General features: G+C 46.0%; 1 pseudogene; it reads left to right on the forward strand.

Moving 5' to 3' along the window:
* The first annotated feature begins 2,403 nt into the window (after nt 1-2,403).
* LOC110139442 (large ribosomal subunit protein uL6 pseudogene) lies at nt 2,404-2,992 on the forward strand (annotated as a pseudogene).
* Nucleotides 2,993-27,172: the final 24,180 nt, after the last annotated feature.

Consider the following 27,172-nt stretch of genomic DNA (forward strand, 5'->3'; position numbering starts at 1 on the left):
GCTGGGGAGGAAGAGGGAATGTGGAGTTATTGTTTAAAGGTCACAGACTTTCAGTCTGGGATGATAAAAATGTTTTGGAAATAGTGGTGATGGTTCCACAGCTTGTGAATTATATCAATCTCACTGAATTGTACACTTAAAAATAGTTAAAATAATTTTATGTTCTATGTTTTCCTGAAGCAGGAGGGGAAGGGGGCAGGGCACACTTTTTGAGAGAAAGACATAGCCCAAGGACACAACATAAATTTATTAGAATCAAATGGGTCCAAGATGACAGACAAGTCAACTTTGACTAGACCTTGATCCTCAGTATATGCTCACTGTAACATGGTGGCTCAAACAGTAAAGAATCTTCCTGCAATGCAGGAGATCTGGGTTCAATCCCTCGGTCAGGAAGATCCCCTGGAGAAGAGAATGGCTACCCAATCCAGTATTCCTACCTCGAGCATTCCTTGGATTGAGGAGACTAATAGACTACAGTCGATGGGGTTGCAAAGAGTCGGACACAGCTAAGCAACTTTCACTTTCAAGCTAACGACACACCCAGAGGCTCCATGACAGTTCCAAGGCCAACCATCAAAGACCAAAAAGTAGGTGGTGGCCCAAATCCTGGAATTCTCCACCCCTTCCCCAAAATAGTTGAAATAATCCTGCCACCTATTATAAAATTCAGTCAGTTCACTTCAGTCGCTCAGTCATGTCCAACTCTTTGTGACCCCATGGACTCAGCATGCCAGGCTTCCCTGTCCATCACCAAATCCCAGAGCTTGCTCAAACTCATGTCCATCAAGTCAGTGATGCCATCCAACCATCTCATCCTCTGTCGGACCCTTCTTCTCCTGCCTTCAATCTTTCCCAGCATCAGGGTCTTTTCCAAGGAGTCAGTTCTTCACATCAGGTGGCCAAAGTATTGGAGTTTCAGCTTCAGCATCAGTCCTTCCAATGAATATTCAGGACTGATTTCCTTTAGGATGGACTGGTTGGATCTCCTTGCAGTCCAAGAGACTCTCAAGAGACTTTTCCAACACCACAGTTCAAAAGCATCAATTCTTCAGCACTCAGCTTTCTTTATAGTCCAGCTCTCACACCCATACATGATTACTGGGAAAACCATAAGTTTGACTAGATGGACCTTTGTCAGGAAAGTATTGTCTCTGCTTTTTAATATGCTGTCTAGGTTTGTCATAGCTTTTCTTCCAAGGAGCAAGCATCTTTTAATTTCATGGCTCCAGTCACCATCTGCAGTGATTTTGAAGCCCCCCAAAATAAAATCCGTCACTGTTTCCATTGTTTCCCCATCTATTTGCCATGAAGTGATGGGACCGGATGCCATGATCTTAGTTTTCCGAATGTTGAGCTTTAAGCCAGCTTTTTCACTCTGTTCTTTCACTTTCATCAGGAGGGTCTTTAGATCCTCTTTGTTTTCTGCCATAACGGTGGTGTCATCTGCATATCTGAGGTTACTGATATTTCTCCCGGCAACCTTGATTCCAGCTTGTGCTTCATCCAGTCCAGCATTTTGCATGATATACTCTGCATATAAGTTAAATAAGCAGGGTGACAATGAAATTACCCAGCCCATAAAAGCTAACCATGCCACATTTTGAGGCCCCATTCACCCTCTCTGATGGCCCACACTCTGTCTGTGGAGTGTGTTTCTCTCTGAATAAATCCACTTCTAACCTGTCATTTTGTCTCTCACTGAATTCTTTCTGAGATGAAACATCAAGATCCTGAGCTTCATTTGGTCCTAAAACCAGGTCTACAATCTCAATTGGAAGAACATAGGTTCAAGTCCCAGCCACAAGGGTTCAGGTCCCACAACATGGGTTCAAGTCCCCATCTGAGGTAAACAGTTTCATTACCACAATTTTTAAAAATATTGTAATATATTGGAAACCATTGGGTTGTATTTGAAAAGGGTGAACTGTATAACATATGGATTACATCTCAATAAAACTTTTTGAAAAATAGATATTTACTATAATTTATTCTGAGGCAAATTCAATGAGTTGTATAAAGTAAAAAAACAAAAACAAATAAACAAAAAACCAATCAATAACTAGACAAGAGATATGAATTTTCAGGTACAGCTCCCCTCAACTTTCCTCCCCTTGACACCCAGAGCCACTCTGCCACTTCAGGAATCTGAATTTGTTGCAGACAATGTTCTCCCAGGATCTTGGTCATTTCATCTGGCAGCTAAAGACCCTACCCCACTTTAGGGCAGGCCAGGAACAGTTGTTGGTGGTGTTAATCTTGCTCAGACACCAGTGAGCGACTTAAACTTCCAGCAAAGGCTAAAGCTGCCCCGCCCCTCCCTACACAGCTGCACCAGGCTTCGCACTTGCTTACCAGGTTTAACCTAAATACACAACTCTCTTTGCTGCATCTACTGTGAGAATGAAGACCATTCACAACAATTAAACTGTCAGCATTCCAGAAAACATCAACATCCCTCTGAAGAGAAGCACAACGACTGTGACAGGCCCCGGGGGAACCCTGCAGAGGGAGTTCAGTGACATCAATGTAGAATTCAGTCTCTTTGTGAAGAAAGAGCAGCAGCTCCAGGTTGACAAATGGTGGGGCACCATTCAACAGAAAGGGACTGGCTGTCGTTTGCACTCTCTGTAGCCTTGGACAGAACACAACCAAGGGTGCTACACTGGGCTTTAGTTACCAGGTGACGTCTGTGTATACTCCTCCATCCACGTTATTTTCAAAATTTCCTGGACACAAAATACATACATAGGGTTTAGATGAAGCCAGGTGTTGCTTGTTAAGTATCTCAAGACCATAACGATGAGTTAATTTTGGAAGGAAACAACACTGAACTTACAGCAAATTCAGCTGCTTTGATTCAGCAAGCCATGGCTGCTTAAAAGCAAAGACATTACAAAAATTCTGGATGGCTTCTATGTGTCTGAGAAAGGAGCTCTTCCCCAGGGTGATTAAGAAGATCTAAGCAGCTGAGATCAAACCAGTCAATCCTAAAGGAAATCAACCCTGAATATTCATTGAAAGGACTGATGCTGAAGCTGAAGCTGAAGCTCCAATACCCTGGCCACCTGAGATGAAGAGCTGACTCATTGGAAAAGCCCCTGAAGCCGGGAAAGAGTTGAGGGCAAGAGGAGAAGGGGGCAGCAGAGGATGAGATGATTGGATGGCATCATTGACTCAGTGGACATGAATTTGAACAAACTCTTGTAGATAGAGAAGGAGAGGGAAGCCTGGCGTGCTGCAGTCCATGGGGTTGCAAACATTCAGACAAGATTTAGTGACTGAACAACAACAAAGTTGTCCAACTACAGGCACAACCGAATGCCAACGATTCCTCAGACCTATCTGTGATATTGAATATTCTAAAGATGAAAGAAAAGCCTTGTATTGAAAAATATTTATCTAGATAGACATGTGCAGTGCTTGCCAAACCTGAGCTCCATATTCGATGGTCGATCCTCTTTTCCATCATGCCACACAGCGTGTGGGATTCCCCAACCAGGGGCTGAACCTCTGCCCGTAGCAGTAGAAGTGCAGAGTCTTAACCACTGGACCACCAGGGAAGTCCAGATCCTCATAACTTGACAGCAGATTCTTTTTTTAGACAAAGTGTATAAGGTCTCAACATAGTCATGGTTATTGGTATTCTTTGTCTTTTAACAGGGAGAGAGGGGATGTATGTTGGAGCCCAACATGGACAGGTGTGCGCAAGTGGGCAAACGGCCACCAAGCCAGGTGAAAAGGCTAGGGGACATTCTGATGCTTGAGAACCAAGGCTTCCAATTTGTCCTCTCAAAATGAGCCAGTCAGCCCTTTCCCCAGGGAGGATCTCCTGGCTCTTGGGTACCTCTGACCACTAGAGGGAAAGAAGGGAAGAAAAATGATATCTGTTGAGCATCATTTGCTTTTCTTCTTCCTTTCAACTCCTTCCTCTAATATATCCCACCCCAACGCATAATGGCCAGTGAATCCTGTTCATTATTCTTTTGAAAGACCTCTTCTCTCCATTCCCACTTTCACAGCTCCATTTGGGCCTCATCAGAGATTGCTTTTGCTCCCTAACAACCATTCCCCACTCCTCCAGGCCACTCTCACACTGCCTGCCCTAAGTATTTTCCAAGGGACCAGAGGCTGGGGGAAGGAGAGGCTAACCCTGTCATTCCCAGGCTTAGAAGTCTTTATAGATATTCAATTCCTCTCAAGGAAAGGAAACATTTCCTTAGGCCCATATCCCTCTGGAGCTTCATCTCATGTCTTATCTCCACCCCACCAGGCATTCCACACTAAAGCCACACTGAATTTATCATTTCCTGTGTAGGCCAACCCCAGGCACCACTTCATGCCTTTCAGGCTATTGCCGCTGGGCCTGGCTTTTCAAGTGAATTTTTACCCCAATCTCTTAAAGCGAATGTCTTTAACCCCATCTCTGCAAACAAGGTGGCATGCAAGATAGGATCCTCTTACTAGTATTCAAAACAAATTCCACAACATCACAGGCATGAACTAAGCAGTATGCTATATTGGGGGAAGGCAAGTGAATCAAGCAAGGATCGACAAGGTAAGTGGAAGCTAAGGTCCCTTGGATCCTCCCATCCTCCCACAGAGAGACACACAGGAGCCAGGAAGCTTTGGGGCCCACAGTGTGGGTCTGCGCGGCAGTGGAGGCCCCTACCCCAACTGTTACTTTCTTCACGTGGTCCAAGTGCCAGAACAAACTTGACAGTGGTGCCAGGAAGTCTGGATTTGCCTGCTGTTTACAGGAGTTGTCTGAAAATGCCAAATGCCCAGATCTTAGGATATGAGACACCAATGTGGACACTAGAGACCCTCCTGTCAGGGAAAGGACCCCTGGGCCCCCAGGCTTACCTGAGATGCAGCAGCTCCCAAGAGAGAAGACAGGAAAGCCCATCCAGTCCCAGATGGCTCAGTATCCCTGCAACCCAGAGAAAGCACCCACTTTAGACAATTCCATTCCCGGAATGTCATTTTAGACAATTCTGATCATCGCATCACACAAGGAAACTGAGGCCCAGAACTCAAAGTCCATGGGCAAGATCACACAGCTGGTAGATGGTGGAGCCCAGATTCTAAATCAGGTCTTATCTATGATACTGTATCTCAGGAGTGTCCTTGTTATCCAACCTGTGGTCCTCAGTGGCTGTGTGAGGACCCCATTCTCTCCTGGAGTAGCCCATGGGGCCAGTCTACCCATCAGTACCTCTATGGGAGGGAGAATCTGCTCCCCTGAGATCTTAAGGATGACTAGAGCCAACAGGAGGCCTTGAAGATACCAATAAAACAAGTTCACTTTGTGTTGCCTATCTCCTGAGATTTCTAGATGGCAGGGTAATTTGGTTTTCTCTTTCAAGTTGATTTTCCACTTTCCAGCGCCAGAGGTAAACCCTGAAAAAAAAAAAAAAGCCTTATACCAACTCAGGTATATACAGACACCGTTAACAACTTCCCTCCTTCCTTTTCCTAGGAGAGCAGAAACATCAGCTCAACACAGATAGTAATAAAGTCCTGCTGTGTGTGAGTATGTGTGCATGCATGCGTGTTTGTGTGTATATGTGTGTAGGTCTCTCTGTGGGGTTCTGGAAGAGTTAAATAAGTATGTCTTTACCTCTCATGGATTCTGCACCATCTGGTAGCCAACTCACAGGAGCCAAAGACTATCATAAATTGTACAACTCTAGTTGAAGGGAAACAGAACCAGAGCAACTTAGCCTCTACACTTGCTATCATTTCAGGGTCTCAGAGAATTCAGTATTTGGGGAATCCCAAAAGTAACTTAAAGATGCACACACACAAACAGATAGCTAGGGGGAAGCTGCTGCATAGCACAGGCAGCTCAGCTCTGCTCTCTGTGATGACCTAGAGGGGCAGGATGGGAGGTGGGGGGGAGGCTCGGGAGGGAGGGGGTACAAGTACATATATATCTCACTTTGTTGTGCGGCAGAGACTAACACTACATGGTAAAGCTATTATCCTCCAGTTACAAAAATTAAGATGCACACATGTGTGCACGCACACTCACACACACACACACACACACACAAAATCACAAGCTGGTGTGTAATCTGTCTTTCTCTGGCCCAGTCCAAGGCATTTCAGGATTTGTCTGTATCCCCCACTTTTCCTTCTCCCAGGCCTGTTGTTATGTTGTGCATAGTCGCTCAGTCATGTCTGACTCTTGGAGACCCTATGGACTGTAGCCCGCCAGGCTCCCGTCCATGCGGATTCTCCAGGCAAGAACACTGGAGTGGGTTGACATGCCCTCCTCCAGGGGATCTTCCCAACCCAGGGATCGAACCCAGGTCTCTCACATTCTTTACCATCTGAGCCAAAGACTCAGGCCTAGGCACAGTCTTTTACTGCTCCATGACCACAGTATTGGCCTTGACCCTGCAGAAATCTTTGAGCCCTGCCTGTAAGGATTCACGTGTCCCCCTGACCAGCACCCATGGAGACATTCTTTGGGTTCTGTTGTTGCTGGAATAATTTTGCCACATCTGAGAAACTGTTGAAGTGACAGTTTCACCTGTCCATGGCTGGCTGTCTTCTCACCGCTCTGAACATGAGCACATGATGTAGATGCAGTGAAGGCCACGGGAGAGATCCCTGAATGCAGACAACAGGCTGTGAGATGAGGATGACATTCCAAACAGTGCGGAAGGCATCTGGAGACACAGCCTGAGAAATTCTGGAGGACGTGCAGTTGGCCACCAGCTGCTGAAGATACAGAGACCCGTGGACAGATGGTCTGAGAGAGGGCAGATGATTTTGGAGTCGTTTCAAAACGCATGTACTCTCTCACCCACTCAGACAGCAGTTGGCCAGAGGACTCCATGGGTGTCCTCAACCCTGTGGTCCTCAACCTTACTGCCTTAATAATGGGTGGATAACAGTCAAAATATTTACAAAGGGCCAACGTTTTGCCTTTATAAATGTGTGTTTGCTTGCTGAATTCCCAAGTCCAGCAATAAGGCTTGGCTGTCTGAGATGACAGAGAGCTAAGATTCCATTCTCTAATCATCCTTATTTTTAGTCGTGGGGACAAGGGAGTTGAATTACTACGCTATCATCCCCTGGGGATGAAACCCATCTGTTCCTAAGAATCTTAATGGAAAGGTTAGGCCTGTTTTTTTCTCTCCCATATCCTCTACTTTGGGGAGAACAGATATTCTTCAAAAATCATTTTCTAAAAATCCAGATTTTCTGATCTGTTTATAATCTCGGTGTGTTTTTCCCCCCATTTTATGTTTATCTTCTTCCTCATCGTCATGACTCCCCAAATCACTTAAGTTCCCCCCACCTGAACACCTACCACACAGGGAATGTTGTTTCGAAAAGTCACCTTTCCTTTAAGAGATAACTGCACACAACAGCAAAGAGGCCCTCAGGGGAGGTGGGGTTATCGAGCTCGTCATGGAATTTGGAGAGCAAGCTTGCATTTGGGAATTCGACAGTCAGCAGAGGTGCCAGTCCTTTTTCTGGAGACCAGTCAGTCTTGGGCTGCATGTAAGAGTACACTCCTGATCTGCCTGAAGCTTCCATTTGCTGCTTTTGACCTTTCCAACAGGGTGTGTTACCACAGCAAGCTTCCCATTGGTTCAATGAGCCTCATTCAGAATCGGATGAGTGTTTTCTGGCTTCCCACCCCATTCTAATTAGTGTACTTCACCTAACTGGCACCAGCAGAGGCTGCTGCACACTCTCTGCATCCCTTTCTACTGAGTCTATGAAGCGTGTGTGACTAGACAGTACATGCTAATTGCTAAAAGTAGCCCTGGGAGTGTTTACAGGCTTGGGATCTCTCCTCCCCCTCCCTTCCTGCCCTCTCCGCCATCCCCTCCAGTCTTTCCACTTCCTTGTCAAATTATGTCATAATAACACCTTGATCTTGAGTCATTTTAAAAAGCTTTTCAGTTAGTGTCACACCTTTGATCCCATCTAAGAAAGACTTTGATCACACCATCCAGTCCCATCACTTCACGGCAAATAGATGGGGAAACAATGGACACAGTAACAGACTTTCTTTTGGGGGGCTCCAAAATCACTGCAGATAGTGACTACAGTCATGAAATTAAAAGACGCTTGCTCCTTGGAAGAAAAGCTATGACAAACCTAGACAGTATATTAAAAGCAGACATTACTTTGTCAACAAAGGTCCGTCTAGTCAAACTTATGGTTTTCCCAGTAGTCATGTATGGATGTGAGAGTTGGACTATAAAGAAAGTTGAGTATCGAAGAATTGATGCTTTTGAACTGTGGTGTTGGAGAAGACTCTTGAGAGTCTCTTGGACTGCAAGAAGATCCAACCAGTCCATCCTAAAGGAAATCAGTCCTGAATATTCATTGGAAGGACTGATGCTGAAGCTGAAACTCCAATACTTTGGCCACCTGATGTGAAGAACTGACTCCTTGGAAAAGACCCTGATGCTGAGAAAGATTGAAGGCGGAAGGAGAAGGGGATAACAGAGAATGAGATGGGAAAAAAAAAAGAATGAGATGGTTGGATGGCATCCCTGACTCGATGGACATGAGTTTGAGCAAGCTCTGGGAGTTGGTGATGGACAGGGAAACCTGGCATGCTGCAGTCCATGGGGTCGTAAAGAGTTGGACACGACTTAGCGATTGAACTGAACTGAACTGAAGAAAGACTTTAGGGATGGGATGGCAGGTGGGTGGGGGAGCCTTGGGGCTGGCCTGAGAGCACAAATAGAAAGATGAGAAAAGATTCAAGAAAGATGGCCTGCCCAGACTGTGACCTTGACCCCGTGCTCATGAAGGAAGAGAGGACACAGCCTAGGTGAGACTTCTTCCCTTCCAAGTGGAATAATGACCAAAGTCTGACCAAGGGATGAGCAGCCTCAATGAAGGTCACTCCAAAGCCAATGACAGGTATTTGCCTAAAATCATGCTCTCTCCCTTCCTATATCTTCTCACTAGATTAGTGTGTCTCAAAATATTTCAGCAACAGGATCTTCTCCTGAAACAAAAGTTGGGCAGAATGCATTGTTCAAAGCAGATAGAAGTTCAGAATATTGTTGGTCAGTTGTTAAATCGTACCCAACTCTTTGAAACCACACGGACTGCAGCATGCCAGGCCTCCCTGTCCTTCACCATCTCCCAGAGTTTGCTCATATTCATGATGTCCATTGAGTCACTGTTGCCATCCAACCGCATGGCTACTGTTGCTGACCAAAATCTTGGCTTTTTCTGCCCACCAAAGCCAAATAAAAAATACGGAGACAGAGTCTGGAGGAAATAGAAAGGTGGGTTTTATTCTCAGATGCAGAAAGGGGAACATAGTAGGCTCATGCCTCAAGAACTGTACCCCAACTCTATGAGGAGTCTAGGGGCTTATATAAGGCAAGGGCTCAAAGTCAGGAGTCGTTGATGAGGAACAAAGGTGATAGGATCTTGATTTCTTTCTCTTGCATTGTTTCAAAGACAGTCAGAGACTGCAGTCAGCAACCCAGTAATTGAATCTGGCAGTTTGGTGGCTCTCACCTTCTTTCTGATAACTACAAGGGGAAGGGTGTTGTAAGGGTAAACACCAGATACAGGATGTATTTAGCATAGAGTCAAAGGAAAATTGTGAATTGTAGCTCCTGCAGAGTTAGGGAGCAGAAAAGCAAAGTTAGTTACAGATATGCTGAGTTAGGAGCAGTTAAAGTAAAAACACTAGGAATGTGCAGGCCTTCTCACTCTTCTCTTTATCTCGTTTGTTCTCTGGAAAGGGAAAGAGAAAAAACTCATTCCTCTTTTTTCCTTCTCACTGCAACACTATCATCAAAAAGCCCAAAAATAAAAAATGCTGATGAGGATGTGGAGAAAAGGAAACTCTCATGCACTGTTCATGGGAATGTAAATTAGAGCAGCCACTTTGGGGAACAGCATGGAGGTTCCTCAAAAAGGTAAAAATAGAACTACTATATGACCCAGCAATTCCACTCCTGGGTATATGTCCAGGAAAACCAAAAATACTAATTTGAAAAGACACACGCAGCCCCATACTCACAGCAGAAATGTTTTCAATAGCCAATCATGGACGCCATCCACGAGCCATTCAATATGTGAATGAATGAAGATGCAGCACACAAATACACCACATCTTCTCAATCTATGTATCAAGTACTCAACCATGAAAACAAATAAAACTCTGCCATTTACAGCAATATGGATGGACCTAGAGAATATTATGCATAATGAAATGTCAGACAAAGACAAATCTAAAAAGTATACAAATGAATGTATATGCAAAACAGAAACAGGCTCACAGATACAAAAAACAAATTTGTGGTTACTGAAGGGAAGAGGGAAGGGGAGAGGAACAAATTTGGGGTATGGGATTAACAGATACAAACTCCTATGCATAAAATAGATAAGCAACAAACATATGCTGTATAGCACAGGGAATTATAGCCATTATCTTTTATTTATTTATTTTTTATTGAAGGACAATTGCTTTATAGAATTTTGCTGTTTTCAGTCAAACCTCAATATGAATCAGCCACGGGTATACATATATCCCCTCCCTTTTGAACCTCCCTCCCGTCTCCCTCCCCGTTCCACCCCTCTAGGTTGATACAGAGTCCCTGTTTGAGTTTCCTGAGCCATATGCCATTATCTCTTAATAACCTATAATGGAATATGTTGTTGTGTGTGTGTAAAAGTCTCTCAGTTGTGTCTGACTCTTTGTGACCCCATGGACTGTAGCCTGCCAGGCTCCTCTGTCCATGGAATTCTCCAGGACAGAATACTGGAGTGGGTAGCCACTCCCTTCTCCAGGGAATCTTCCCAACCCAGGATGGAGCCCAGGTCTCCTGCCTTGCAGATGGATTCTTTACTGCCTGAGCCACCAGAGAAGCCCAAGAATATTGGCGTGGGTAGCCTCTCCTTTCTCCAGGGAATTTTCGTGACCCAGGGACCAAACCAGGGTCTCCTGCATTGCAGGCAGATGAGCTACCAGGGAGTATAATCTGTCAAAAATACTGACTCCCTATACTGTATGTCTGAAAATAATATTGTGTAAATATTATTGTAATATATTACAGTATTGCTACAATATAATATTTTATATCAACTATAATTTTGAAAAGCAGAAGTCGGGCACCTGGGGGCAGGGGGCCCTTGTCATGCCTCCAGCAAATACAATGGGAAGTGCCAGGAACCACTGCTCTCTGGACCAGCCGCCTCCTTGGGCAGAAGGACACTGTAATCCTAGCCTTCCCACCCCTACTCTCCCTTCCCCCAACCAGAGGGGAGGACAGATGCTCCCAAGTAAATGAGCTGAAATTCAAGTAAGAGAAATTCCTCGCGGCTGTTTACCTGGTGTTCCCTGCCTGACAGGTCCTCCTGTGGCCCCTGGCTGCACCATCCCTGGGGGTGCGGGGACAGGGAGCAGAGGGGCGGGCGGCTTACAGGGCCAGAAGCCTGGGCAGCATTAGGTAGCAGTGCTGCTGGCCCAAGGACACGAGGCATCTGATACCTGCCCACCTGCTTGATCCTTCCCATATCTCTCCGTCCTGCAGACAGATTCCTGGCTCTATCGTGTGGGGTTTCCTCATGCCTTCTCACCCATTCTATACCAAGTCTCCATCAAATCAGACAGCAGGGGACTTCCATGGTGGTCCAGTGGTTAAGAATCTGCCTGCCAAAGCTGGAGACACAGGCTCGATCCCTCGTCCAGGAAGATCTTGCATGCCAAGGGGCAGTTAAACCCAAGTGCCAAAACAATTTAGCTCGTGCTCTAGAGCCCTGAAGCTGCAACTACTGAATCTTGTGCACCCTAGAGCCTGTGTTCTGCAACTAGAGAAGCCGTCGCAATGAGAGGCCCAGGCACTGCAATAAAGACCCAGCACAGCCAAAAACAAACAAACAAATATCTTTTAAAAAATAAATAGTTTTAAAAAAAGTTTTTTAATCAGACAGCAGGGACTTGCAGGTGCAGAGCAGATGTGGAAATGTGAGTACAAAGACAGCCTTACTCTTCTTTTTAACTGTTGAGCAGCCTTTAGCGAGCATCAGGCAAAGCCAGTGGAATTCTCCTCCCTGGTCTCTCTTGGGGGCAGCAGGAGATGTGCCGAACCTGGAGTCAGGAGCCCGGCTCTGCTCCCAGCTCTGCTGCGAACCCTCCCAGTGGTCCTGAGCAAATGTCTTGACTCACTCAACTGGCCTTTCAATAAAAAGGCAGTTTCTGAGGTCTCTTCTAGCTCTACCCCCATGTTTAGAAGGTCACCGATGGTTACTGCCTGGCGAGCCCTTAGCCCTGCTCTGAGAAAAGGCGTCCAGAAGGCTCTTTTGGAGAGGTTACTCAGATAATGTCTTGCCCAGGGCCAGCTGAAAGAGAGAAGATGCCCAGAACAAAAGCAATTCACACACTGGGCCAAGCAAGGCTGCCACAAGGGAGGTTGTCTGTCCCAGAGGGACCCTCCTTACTGACGGGGGCCAGACCCTCAGGTGCTCCTGTGTCAGGGGATGAATACTAGGGTCTCGGAGAGCATGTCAGAGTGACCACAGGAGACAGGGTGCTCTAGACAAGGACTGGACACTGTCCACTTCTCCAAGGCACTCCCACGGACAGCGCTGGCAGCACTCGGACCAGGCACAGCTGTGCCACTGCTGAGACACCTTCCAGGGCTCTTCCCCTTGTGGCCTGGCAGCCGACACCCATCCCCTGAGGAGAGCCAGGCCTCCTTGTCTTCCCCTTGCAATCCTCAGCACCTTGAGCAATTAATCTACTCTATTCTCTAAGTGGGTCATGATAGGTAAGGCCTGGGTCATAAATCACCAGACACCTTGAGTCCCATGTAGGGCAGGACTTGCTCCTAATCCAACATGTGGATTAATTCCTTGTGGGTCAACCAGACCAAATATTCCTTTAGTCAGGAGCCCTGGGGACTTCTCTGGTGGTCTGGTAGCTAAGACTCTGCACTCCCAATGCAGGGGGCCTAGGTTTGATCCCTCCTCAGGGAACTAGATCCTACATGCTACAACTAAAAACATCTCACATGTCGAAAGAAAGATCAAAGATCCCAAGTGCTGCAACTAAGCCCAGTGCTACCAATTTTTTTTTTTAATATCAGGAGCCCTGCATAGTTTATTATTAACTAGCAAGGTGATGTTGCTAAATGTGCTTGACCTCTGTCTTGTCTCCTCAGCATCTAATGGGGACAATATCATCCAATCCACTCACCTCCTTCGGGCTGTTGTAGAAAGAAATCAAATGTGATCACGTATGTAACCCTTCTAAGGTGTAAACAATGTGTGAGATAAATAGTTGTCTTCATACCCAAACAGTGAAGGGCGTGAGACAGCAGGATGTGAACATTAAGAGCGCTGGTTCTGGAGTCTGACTTGATTGGGGTCAGATCATGGCTCCAGCACTGCCTGCACAGGTGACCTCAAACAAATGACTTTAGCCTCTCTGTGCCTCAGTTTTCTCATCTGTAAAAGGGAGTGATAATAATAGCCTCTGCTTCAGAGAGTTGATAATGAAGCTGACGCATGTCAAGGGCTTAGAACAGAGCTTACCACAGAGTGAGCGCTCAATACACGTTCATTATATTAAGAGGAACACACTTCTCTGGCCAGAAGCCCATTGTGTAGGCTCCCACAGCCTTCCTGTGCACTTGGGAATGAAGCCCTGACTGGGCGGATCCTCCTCCCACAGAGGCGGGCCGCGCCCCCATTCCGCTGCACCTGCAGCGTGGGGCCTCAGAGCCGCCTCCCACCTGAGAGCCCCAGTCTCCCCTGAGAGCCCCAGTCTCCCCTGAGAGCCTCAGTCTCCCCTGAGAGCCCCAGTCTCCCCCCAGCAGAGAAATACCATCATAATGGCCAGCAGCACAATCATCTGGGTGGTTTATTAGTGGTGTCTCAGAGGAACCCCTTCCCCCTAGACTTCCGGGGTGTGCCCTGAGACAACTTCCGGGGTGTGCCCTGAGACAACTTCCGGGGTGTGCCCTGAGTGTGGGACAAGGGGAGGATGAACATATACTGCTCACCGAATCAGGGCAAAAAACAAGTCCTGGGCCGAGGAGCGACTCCCTGGCAAAAGTACAGAGAATTGGTTTTGCCTTAAACACTTTTAAAGAAAAGGATTGCCCAGTTAAAGAGGGAGGGGACATATGGCTGATTCATGTCGATATTTGGCAGAAACCAACAAAATTCTGTAAAGCAATTATGTTTCAATTAAAAAATAAATAAAATAAAATAAAGTTGGTCCACTTTTAACTACAAAAAAAAGGATTGTCCAGCCTTTCCTCGGGCCTTCGTATTCCTGGTTGGGCACACAGAAATCCTCCACCTTGAGTTTGAAATGAGGTGGACCTTTTAAAAGGATTTTAATTTCCAGAATTCAACCTGTTCCTCTCTGCCAAGCCCTTTACTGGGAGCAGCGGTCCTTGACCCCCTGGGTGGGCAGGAATCGGGAAGGGTGGGCACCCAGCCTCAGGGACCTTTGCTCTGCTGTTGCCAAGCGTGTGACGTGAACAAAGGAGCCCCAAACCCTGGGGGCCTGGCCCAGGCTGACCACTCTGAGTGGCCCAGGATGGGAGTCTCCGCCACGCACCACTCTGTTTCTGCAACAGTTCTCAGGAAAACTGCTTGGTGACCCCGAGAAGGGCTTCCTCGGGAGCTGAAGGACAGGCAAGGGGAGTCCCCCTGCATTGTGAGTGGCTCTTGTGTGTCGGGTCAGTCACAAGCTGGACTGCCACACTGGCTGCAGCGTCTGTCAGTGACCTCCTTCTCTTTACTTATTTTTTTAATTAAAATGTGGTTCATGTACCATATTATGTAAGTTACAGGTGTACAATGTAGTGATCAGTGACTGCCTTCTTGTGCAGCCAGAATGACATCTCTGGCCCCGAGTCTGGATTTCCTAACCCTCAGATGCAAGCTGCAATTGGTACCGCAGCAGTGACCAGTTCTTGGTGTTTGCTCAGGTGGCATGAAGACCTTTGTTCTTGAATCAGACCTGAACCAAACTGTGGACTCTGCCAGCCCAGCTTGCACAGTCACCTACTGAGTGATTCCTAACGACTGACACGTGTGATCTGAGGTAAGCGGCATTAGAGCTCCATCAACACACAACCCACGCAAAGCTCTGGGTTAGAAAAGAAGGGCGGACAGGCCCTAACCTTGGACAGATGTCATTTTCCATCAAGGAGGATCACTCTCTTTACACCAATAAGAGTGTGTCGATACTGAGGTTTTCTCTGTGGAGGTCAAAATACATTCTGCAGATTTTGCCTTTTCCAATGTCAAAAAATATTTTTTTAATTTCAGTATTTTCTGAGACAAAGTCTAGGTGAGGTATGATATTGTTATTACAAATCCCACTGTGCAACTAACCAAAGGCCCAGGGAATCAGAGGAGCATAATTCATTCTCTCCTTCAACAAATATTTGACCAGCATAAGACTAAAACAGGGTTTTGCAGTTGGCTCAGTGCTCAAGATTCTGCCTGCCAATGCAGGAGACGCAGATTCCATCCCTAGATTGGGAAGATGCCCTGGAGGAGGAAATGGCAACACGCTCCAGTGTTCTTGCCTGGAAAATCCCACGGACAGAGGAGCCTGGCAGGCTATAGTCCATGGGATCACAAATAGTCAGACACAGCTGAGTGACGGAACATACACAGCACAAGATTAAAACAGCCTGCAAAGCAATGTGTCAAGTTCCTCTCACTAAAACACAGCCTGTAGTCACAAGATTTGCTGGTTCAGCAGTAGTGGTCAGAGTCCAAGTAAGACCTTTGGAGACCATAAAAACAAAACCGATTAAGAAATCTCACCCTAAATACTAAAAAAAAAATTAATACTAAATCACATTTTTTTAAGTATGAAGGGATGAAAGCAAGGATCTGATTTTTCCTGTGAGGAATATTTCACTAGCAAAAGACTTTCACCCCTCTAACCCTCCTCCCTCCACCAAATTTCTAATCTGATCTAAAGGGTGGGGGTACAGAGAGGTTGCATTTAAGGAAGTTATTGCCTAGAAATTGAGAGATCCTCCTCAGGGGGAAGAGAGAGAGAGACTTCCTTACACTGCAAAGTGGTCTAAAGTAGGCCATGACCATTGTAAGGCTGCTCACTGGGGGAGGGATGAGAATTCTCTGGAAGAGCTGATCCTGATGCTGTAATCTTGGTTTAGGGAAGAGACAGCAGAATCCAATGCAGGAAGTCTCTGGAAGGAACTAAGGCTGTTCCAGCCTCTGGGAGAATGATCAAAGGGAAGAGATGGAGCCCAAGTGGAAAATTATCTTGATTCATCCAGGAAATTAAGGGCAAAAGCAATAATTCAGTTTCCACAGAGAAGTATGTGTGCATTCTTGGAAAAACAAGGAGGAGAAACATTGGCTTTTAAGGTCAGCTTTAGAAGATACTGGGCTTCCCTGGTGGCTCAGTGGTAAAGAATCCACCTGCCAAAGCAAGAGATGCAGGAGACACGGGTTCCATCCCTGGGTCGGGAAGATCCCCTGAAGAAGGAAACGGCATCCCATTCCAGTATTCTTTCCTGGGGAATCTCATGGACAGAGGAAACTGACAGGCTACAGCTGATGGGGTCGCAAAGAGTTGGACATGACTTAGCCCCTGAGCACGGGCACATGCACTTAGAAGACACTAGATTCACAAGTCAGGGCCAGGTGAGCAGAGAGGAGTGGAGATTAGAAAGGTTGGGAAATAACAGTAATAGTTTTGGTTAATACAAGTTGGGCCTTCTGACCTCCACATCCTGCCGTCTTAGATGTACCATCCCCTGAGAGTCATCCACACTTGGCTGTGTACCACAATGCTGGGTACATCGACGCTGTGTGGGAGGGACACCATGGGAGCCCAAAGGGGAAAAGGTTGTGAATCCCAGGGTACCGCTTTACAAAAGCCATTTCTCCTCGGCCTTGGATAGTTCTAGAAGAGCATGACCTACCATACAAGGGGCAGAGAGAAGTGTCCAGAGATGTTCTATTTGCAACTGCCTTGAGGTTTTCACTCAGTACTTTTTGTCTGATTGAACCCACATCTCCTGCATTGGCAGGCAGATTCTTTACCACTGAGCCATGAGCACAGCCCAGTATCTTCTAGAAGGGACCTTAAAAGCCAATGTTACTCCCTCTTGTTTTTCTAAGAACACATACACACCTCTCTAAGGAAACTGAGTTACTGCTTTTGTCCTTTTGTTTCAATTTCTCTCTAAACAAGTTTCTTTAGCTGTTTGGAAAATAGCAGTTCTGAAAGCAGGGGTCGCTGGACCAGCAGCACCAACATCTCCTGGGGGAACTTGTTACAACCACAGACACTGGACCAGACCACAGACGAGAACAGCAGAAACTGTAGGGGCGGGGCCAGCAACCTGTTCCTTTGATGCTGATGTACCAGCTTATTTGAGAACTGCTCCTGAGCAGAATGCAGGCCCACTGAGCTATAAGAGACTTAAATTGTTCACCTTTTCACTACTTATTGATCTCTGTTTGACTTTTGTATTTGAACTTTCAGTGACACGTAGCTCAAGGCTTCTGGCGTTATGCATATTGTTGAGTCAACTATTCTAACTTTGTGGGGTGAGGAGGAGGTACCTGGGTCAAATTTGTAATTGGATCCCCTGGATCTTTCTTTTTTAGGCTGGGGAAGTGCAGCACAGTTAAAAAAAGAGCTGTGGCTGCATTTGGCTCCCTCTGAGCTGTCTGGATTGGCCAGGCAACCAAGAAGTGTCCTTAAAACCTGCAGCAGTTGGTTCCTTCCCTTTGGAAACCAGAACTCAGAGGACGGCACGAGACAGGCAGCAACTGCTCAGATGGCTCACAGGCTGCCCTGGTTCCTTTCATTTTTCAGGTTCATTTATCCTAGCATTTCTCAACATCGACCTCCCCTCCCCACCCATCAATCCCCAGGGAAAATGGAATATTATCACCCTGGACACGGTTCTACCCTCACCCTTTAGCTCCCCTCTCTACCCCCACCACACATTCCATCTGGCTCTGTGTGTGTGTGTTCTGGGCCTGCCAGAACATTCCAAGACAGAGGCAATTGCTTCCTGCCTGGCTCACGTTGTCAAGCAAGATATGTGAGGCCAGAGACAGGTATCTGTCAGGGAAGCCAGATGTCTGATGCTGGCAACCTGGCACAAGGAGAAGAGGAGGCCACAGGGGTTTCTGTGTTACGCCTGGCGCTGGCTAACCAGGAAGGCTGTTACATACGGGAGCATGTGGGTTCGAGCACAGCTATTCACCTGTTGCTGATTAGTGCACTGCCTGTCAGCTCACTGAGCTGTCAGATGCGGACACACGCAATCGATAAGGGCTGGTTCTGTTTAGCAAAAGCTTCTATTGAACCCTGGACTCTGTCAGGTGCTGGGAAACCTGAACTAAGTAAACCAGAGTCCATGCTCACGAGGAGCTCAAGGTCAAGAAGAGGAACGTGGGCCAGCAAACAGTCATTTACAGTCCACACGAGAAGGCACGGAAACTCTCTCCACTGGACAAAACACCTGCAGAAACGCTCTGAAAGTTGAGTCAGGCTGATGTGGTGGTATTTTCCAGAAGGGTGTTCCAGGAAAGAGAGAACAGTATGTACAAAAGCAACATGCCCTAACTCTGCAACAGTCACACTAAAGCTCAGGTTCAAATGCCAGGAGCAGCGTTAGGAACGTGGCCTCCTTCTGACGGGGCCAAAATCCAATCCGGACAACCAGAGAGAGGAGACAGACCCGCTGCCGCCAGGCAGACTGTGCAGACCCTGATGGCCCCAAGTAGGAAGGGCGGGGCTGCTCTGCAAGAAGAAAGTGTGGGAGCTGGAGCCCGGGGACGTCTTAAACCCCCATGTATCTGGAAGGATATGAACCAGGATAAAAGGGAGAATCTAGGTGTGCAGAACTGAAATCTGCCCATCTGGACTCGACAGGAGGTTTAATAAGAGCCCCGGGGGTGGGGAGGAGAGGGGACACAGAACGGGAATGTTTACAGAACAAAAGAGAATTCGCTTGCTGGAAGTGTGTTCTGTTCTGTGTCTCTGCCAAAAGGAGATTTTCCCTCCAAGATCAGGTCCTCAGCTCCCCCGACAGTGTCACTCTCTGTGGGTTATCTCATGGAGCCCAGGACTTCAGCCCCCATGGACAACCCCCGTCTCCAGGCCAGTCTGTCTCCCTTCAGACCTCCCCAGTGGACTTTAGCTCAAGGGACAGGACTTCAATTCACCTTAATGCCTCACCCAGAAATCCCCAGGAGGTCTTTCTCTCCCTCTCTCTAATCAAATTATTTACTAAATCTTTTTTTTTTTCCCCTCGGCCCTGCCAGGCAGCATGTGGGATCTTATTTCCCCACCCAAAGATCAAACCCTTGCCCTGAGCCTTAGAAGTACAGTCTTAAAACTACTGGACCACCAGGGAAGTCCCTACTAAATCATTCTTGAACCTATTCACCTTATATTAGTTTCCTATGGCTGTGTTTGTGCGTGCAAGTCCCTTCAATCGTATCCAACTCTCTGTGACCCTATGGACTGTAGCCCACCAGGCCTCTCCGTTCATGGGATTCTCCATGCAAGAATACTGGAGTGGGTTGCTAGGCCCTCCTCCAGGGGATCGTTCCAACCCAAGGATTGACCCCACATCTCTTATGTCTCCTGCATTGGCAGGCAGGTTCTTAACCACTAGCACCACGTGGAAAGCCCTTCCTATGGCTACTGTAACAAATCACTACAAACTCAGTGCCTTAAAACAGAAGAAATTAATTATCTTGCAGTTCTGGAGGTGAGAAGTAGACAATGGGTCTCACTGAGCTAAAATCAGGGTGTCAGCAGGGCTGTGGCTCCTTCCAGAGGCTTTAGGGGGGAATCAGTTCCCTTGATATTTTCCAGCTGCCTGCATTCCTTGGCTCCTGGCCCCTTCCTCCATCCTGAAAGACAAGAGCACAGTATCTTTAACTCTGACTTTGATGAAATGCCTTCCTCCATCTTTCAAGAATTCTCGTGATTATCCTGAGCCCATCCAGATAATCCAGGATAATCTCCCCATCTCAAAATCCTGAATTTAATCACACCTAGAAAGTCCCTTTTGCCTTATAAGGTTCTGAAGATTAGGAAATGGACCTCTGTTGGCCATGACTCTGCCTACCACACTCTTCTTCCTATCCCAGTACCACTGCACCAGCATCTCTCATCCGGCTCCAGTGGGTACCAGCACCCTGCTCTTATTCGAGCCAGTCCTTATGTCATCCTTTTATAACTGCCTGATCACAGGCCTGTCTCTTTGAGCTTTACCTGCTGTGAGGACAAGGTTGGAATCTTGTGACATGTATGTTGGTGCAGCCACTATGGAAAACAGTATGAAGGTTTCTCATAAAACTAAAAATAGACAATATGATCCAGCAATCCCACTCCTGATCAAATATCCAGATAAAACTATAATTCGAAAAGAGACACGCACTCCTGTGTGTTCACAGCAGCACTGCTCACAACAGCCAGGACATGGAAACTTCCTAAGTGCCCACCGACAGATGAGTGGACAAAGAAGATGCAATCCATGTATACCGTGGAACCTTACTCAGTCATTAAAAGAAGAATGAAACAATGCCATTTGCAGCAAGATGGATGGAACTGGAGACTATCATACCAAGTGAACTAAGTCAGAAAGAGAAAGAAAAGTACCATATAATATCACTTATATGTGGAATCTAAAATACAACACAAATGAACTTACCTACCAAACAGAAACAGACTCACAGACATAGAGAACAGACTTGTGCTTGCCAAGGGGGAGGAGAGGCAGAGGAGGGATGGACTGGGAGCTTAGGACCAGCAGATGCAAACTATTACATACAGAATGGATAAACAGTAAGGTCTTACTATATAGCACAAGGAACTATATTCAAAAGAAGCGGAAGATATTAAGAAGAGGTGGCAAGAATACACAGAAGAGCTGTACAAAAAAGATCTTCATGACCCAGATAATCACGATGGCATGATCACCCACCTAGAGCCAGACATCCTGGAATGAGAAGTCAAGTGGGCCTTAGGAAGCATCACTACGAACAAAGCTAGTGGAGGTGATAGAATTCCAGTTGAGCTATTTCAAATCCTGAAAGATGATGCTGTGAAAGTGCTGCACTCAATATGCCAGCAAATTTGGAAAACTCAGTAGTGGCCACAGGACTGGAAAAGGTCGATTTTCATTCCAATCCCAAAGAAAAGCAACGCAAAAGGATGCTCAAACTACCACACAATTGCACTCATCTCACACACTAGTAAAGTAATGCTCAAAATTCTTCAAGCCAGGCTTCAACAGTACATGAACTATGAACTTCCACATGTTCAAGCTGGATTTAGAAAACGCAGAGGAACCAGAGATCAAGTTGCCAACATCCCCTGGATCATCGAAAAAGCAAGAGAGTTCCAGAAAAACATCTATTTCTGCTTTAGTGACTATGCCAAAGCCTTTGACTGTGTGGATCACAATAAACTGTGGAAAATTCTGAAAGAGATGGGAATACCAGACCACCTGATCTGCCTCTTGAGAAATCTGTATGCAGGTCAGGAAGCAACAGTTAGAACTGGACATGAAAAAACAGACTGGTTCCAAATAGGAAAAGGAGCATGTCAAGGCTGTATATTGTCACCCTGCTTATTTAACTTGTATGCAGAGTACATCATGCAAGATGCTGGGCTGGATGAAGCACAAGCTGGAATCAAGGTTGCCAGGAGAAATATCAGTAACCTCAGATATACAATTGACACCACCCTTATGATAGAAAGTGAAGAAGAACTAAGGAGCCTCTTGATGAAAGTGAAAGAGGAGAGTGGAAAAAGTTGACTTAAAACTCAACATTCAGAAAACTAAGATCATGGCATCTGGTCCCATCACTTCATGTCAAATAGATGGGGAAACAGTGACAGACTTTATTTTTGGGGGTTCCAAAATCACTGCAGATGGTGACTGCAGCCATGAAATTAAAAGACACTTACTTCTTGGAAGAAAAGCTATGACAAACCTAGACAGCATACTAAAAAGCAGAGACATTACTTTGCCAACAAAGGTCCGTCTAGTCAAAGCTGTGGTTTTCCCAGTAGTCATGAATGGATTGTGAGAGTTGGACTATAAAGCTGAGCTGAAGAATTGATGCTTTTGAACTGTGGTGTTGGAGAAGACTCTTGAGAGTCCCTTGGACTGCAAGGAGATCCAACCAGTCAGTCCTAAAGGAAATCAGTTCTGAATATTCATTGGAAGGACTGATGCTGAAGCTGAAACTCCAATACTTTGGCCACCTGATGCAAAGAACTGACTCATTTGAAAAGACTCTGATGCTAGGAAAGATTGAAGGCAGGAGGAGAAGGAACCGACAGAAGCTGATGGTTGGATGGCATCGCTGACTCAATGGACATGAGTCTGGGTAAACTCTGGGAGTTGGTGATGGACAGGGAGGGCTGCCGCGCTGCAGTCCATGGGGTTGCGAACAGTCGGACATGACTGAGTGACAGAACTGAACTGAACTGATGATAAACCATAATAGAAAAGAATATTTAAAAAAGAATCAACTTGCTGTTTGGCAGAAATTAACGTATTATAAATCAACTATAATTCAATTATTTTTAAATTTTTACTTCAAAGGGATTTTTTTTAATCCTTTATTTAAAAGGATCTTCTTTTGTGTTGTCCCCCAAGTACCTTATAAGGTTCAAAGAACATTTTCTGAATTGGATTTTTAGAAATGATACTCCTTTGATCGGAAACTCTCTGGGCCTCAGACCTGCTCTGCTTTGCTTTCTGAGTGCTTATTAGCTATTATGGACACAGGCCCCGGAGGGATACTTTCCTAGGGGACGGGAGGGGCCGGTAAACAGCCCAGGGCTCGTCAGTCAGTCCCAGGTCAGGAAGGCAACTGGGGACAAAGCCCTGGCAGAGGGGCCTGGGAGGTTTACCAAAGCAGGCATGCAGAAGAGAGGCTCCCCCTCCCCGGTCACATCGGTGAGGCTGGACACCGCAGTCTGTAACTTCATCACGGGCCAGAACCAGATTCCTGAGACATCATAAGAATTCCAGGGCACGCATGAGGCAGCAGCTGGGCTGTCAGCCTCGGGCTGCAGGAAAGCAGGGCCTGGGTCGGGGTGGGGGGAGGGAGGGCAGCTCCCCAGCCCTCCCACTCCTCCCCCCTCCCCCCGAAACCCCCTCCCCACTCTCTTCCTTTCCTTTGTACTCCTGAATGCCAGGCCCACTCAAGGCAGACGTTTTTGAGTGACTACCGCCAACTTCAAGCAACTTCAACATCTGCTGCGATTGATGAGAAAAAATATTGCTAACAAATGACCCTTTTCTGTGTCTGCTTTTAGTAGAGGAAAGGTTTACAAAATCATAATTAGTCTCCTTCAGCAGTTAGTGTGGCCAGGATAAACCACATCAAATTATTTGCCAACTTAGTTCCAGTAGACGAGAGGATAAACAAGTCCCTTTTTCTCCACCCCCTTCTCTGTTTCTTCTTTTAGCTTTTTAAAATAAATAAACTATACATAGTCGGGACTTTTCACAGCCAAAAGTCAGTTTGCCACTTCCATTGAGTGCAGAAATATTTGCTGTGGTTTATTTATTTTTATGGCTGTATGATATTCCTTAGCAATGTCCATTTCACAACATTTTCATCCATTTTTCTTTTGCTGGACATTTAGGTTGTCTGGGCTCTTTTCCTCTTTGAAATAATTCTGCAAAGTATTCTTCTGTGTGTTTCCTTATGCACATGTGGGGAAGTCTAAAGATGGGTAAGCACTTCCTCATCATTTCTAAATGAGTAATTACTATACTGTCCAAAATGGTCGCATGAATTTACCCTCCCACCAACAGCACATGTGTGGAGCACACAGCTCCACATCTTCCCCAATATTTCAGCAAATGTTTTTAGTTTTTACCAATCTTATAAGTATTAAAAGTTTCTTCTGTGGCTCAGTGATAAAGAATCCGTCTGCCAAGCTGGAGAGGCACGTTCAATCCCTGGAAGAGCCTCTGGAGAAGTAAACGGCAACCCACTCCAGTATTCTTGCCTGGAAAATCCCCTAGACAGAGGAGCCTGGCAGGCTATCTCAGTATTAAATAGTACTGGTTTCCTGTAATTTATATTTTCCTGACTAGTAGTGAGGTTAGGCATCTTTTCATGTATGTATTAACTTTTTAGATTTCTTCAATGGATTGCCTGTTTTTATCTTTTGCCTACATTTCTATGGAGTTGTTTCTTTTTACCTCATCAATCTGTAGTTTACTTGTTTTTACATATACATTCTGAATAGCAATCTTGTTTTTTTAGATTTTTTTTTTATGTGGACCATTTTTAAAGTCTTTATTGAATTTATTACAATATTGCTTGTTTCATGTTTTGGGTTTTTTGGCTGTGAGACATGTGGGATCTTAGCTCCCCAACCAAGACTGAACCTCCACCACTGCACTGGAAAGTGACATCCTAACCACTGGACCACCAGGAAAGTCGCAGTCCTCTACGACTTTATAGGTTATGTCTGTTCAGGCCCTCCAAGAAGCAGACACCAAGAAGGAATTAGAAGTGAAGACAATTATTGGGATCACAAAGAGCTGGACATGACTTAGTGACTAACATGTTAACTTTTTTCACTTTCAATGCTTCTGAAAGGTAATGGGGAAAAGAGCAGGAGTGGCTGGGAAGAGCCTTCAGATCCCGATGCAGATCTTGCTACCTGTGATGGAAGAGAGAATAAAGAAGGATTGGGTAGGAAGAGACTTCGTCTGAAGGGAGTTCTGAGGTCTCTGTCCAGCTAATGGAAAGAAAGTTTGCCTTTTAAAGGAAACCAATGCTGGGCAAGAATGGCTCAGCTTGAGTCCCCACACCATGCTCAGTTGGGCCGGGGAGAGCACGGTCTCAGCCTGAACGCTGGTGGATCTTGAAGGTGCGGCAGCTACAGGCTGTCAGCCAATCACACACCAGGCAGGTGCCTCTCTCCTAAAGGGAGACCAAGCACCCCTTATAGCTGCCCCATTGCCAACATCTTCTCCCAGGTCATATTTGTCTTTACACTTTAATGCTGATAAATTTATCCCTATTCTTTATAGTCTGTCCTCTGTGTTTTCAGGTATTATTGTTTACTCTCCAATCCTGAGAGTTTTCTATATTTTCTCCTAGATGTCCTAAACTTCTGCTTTTCAAATTTTTCACTTCTAATTAAATGGGTTGTGTTTGGTTTTGTATTTCTACATGGGTTACTGAATTCCCAGTGTCATTCTTTGAATAATTCATCCTTTCTCTACAGATTTGCACACTGTCTCCATCATATATCAAGCCTTCACATGCATAGGAATCTGCCTGGGGGCCCTCTATTCTGTTCCACAGGCCTATTTGTCGCCTTCTGGGCTAATACCACACAACTTTAATAAGTCTGATAAGGCAAGTCACTCATCTTTGTTTTTTTCAAAATTTCATAGGTATTTTGGCCCATTGCTTTTTTGAAGCAAGGTTAGAATCATTTTACCAAATTACACAAAATATCCTTTCTGGATTTTTATAATTTCTAGATTAATTTAGGGAGAATTAAAATCTTCTAACAGTGAATCTTCATATCATGAACACGCCTCATCTCTCTAGCAAAGAATACCTAAGTGAAGTTTTGTAATTTTCTTCATAGATATTATACATATGTCTCATTGGATTTATTTCTGGCCCCTCATAGCTTTTGTTTCTCTTATAAATGTTCACTTTAAAAGTTTTTGTTTCCTGTCTGGTCATAAAATCCAAATTGATTTTTATATCACAAGCTTCTATATAGCAACTTTGATGCCGTCTCTGATAAACTGAGGCTCTTTTTCACACATCTCTAGGAAATCTGGATCCTTCTGTACTCAAAGAAAACCCATCATCAGATTATCTAAGCAGACCAAGCTAGGGGAAAGGCCATTTGCTAACTCCCCTAGCTAAACGGCACCGCCTCCTTCTGGAGACCTGCCAGCAAGACAGAACTCCCAGCGAGAGTTGCTTTAGATCAAGCAAAGTTCTGGACAGAGTGGCCTAGCCTGAGGTCAGCGTTACCGTTACAGAACAAAATGATCCCCAAGCAAGAGGCTCAGCGCCAACTGGGTTAGACAGGGGGCTGCCGGGGTGACCTGATTAGAGGACGGCATTTCTTGATTGGCCACATCCACTCTGTCCTTCCACTCTCCCTACTTGGAGAGGCCTTAGGGATATCAGAAAGCAGGCCAGGAGGAGGAGGCGGCCTGTACCATGACAGGGAGTTAGAGCAAAGCCTGCCACTGCCGACCCTTCACCCCCACTCAGCTTCCAAGCTGTTCCCCAGTCAGGTTCCATTCCACCTAGCCCGACTACTGGAGGGCAGTTAGGCAGCTCTGAGAGCCCAGTGTGGGGCAGGAAAATGTATTCTGTGGACCCTTGGCTTTGGGGTCATCCTAAATAGATACTGGAGTCCATGGCCATACCACCCTGAACATGCCCAATCTTCTCTAAATAGATATTGGAGAAGGAAAGAGACAAAGTGATACCCACTGGATGGACACAGGCCTCTCACCAGCCCTCAGCTGTCTCCACAAAACAGTCCTGAGGTGGGTGTCTTCTAGAGGTCCCACTGTCTCTTCTCCCATTTCTCCGTGACCTACTTGAGTGTACAGGCTCCTGATGACTTAGTGAGAAGCCTAGGTTTTATTTCTATATCCCTCTGAATCACATACATCGCTACAGAGCAGATGCCTGATAAAGCTGTTTGCTTCCTTGCAAGGCCCTTTGGGAAATCGCTGAGTCACTTCTCAAGTTTAAGGGGGTGTCAGATATGTGCCAATTCTCCAGGGAACCAAGAAACATGAGTTCTGCTGAAATGAGCGTTTTCAACCTTACAACAACTGCATTTGGTAGAGTGCATGTTATAGTCACACTGTAAAGGAAGAAACCAAGGTTCAGAGAAGCAGTGTGTGACTCCTGAAATCAGAGGCAGGACGCGGCAGAGCAGAGATAAGAAGCGAGTCCTTCCTGGAGCCTTTGCCGCCCAGGCCCCACCCAGTTATTTCCCTTCCCGGCTCCTGGCCACCGGGTCCCAGACCTCAGGTAACCCCATGGCTTTTAGCTGAGCTCCAGCGCAGACCTGACCTCTCTTTTTCAGATGACAAGGATTTCAAATGCCAGGAGCCACGGTTCCCTGACTCACATGACCCTTCCAGTCTCTGGT

This window comes from Odocoileus virginianus, chromosome 2 (assembly GCF_023699985.2).
Source record: "Odocoileus virginianus isolate 20LAN1187 ecotype Illinois chromosome 2, Ovbor_1.2, whole genome shotgun sequence".
Taxonomy (NCBI): domain Eukaryota; kingdom Metazoa; phylum Chordata; class Mammalia; order Artiodactyla; family Cervidae; genus Odocoileus; species Odocoileus virginianus.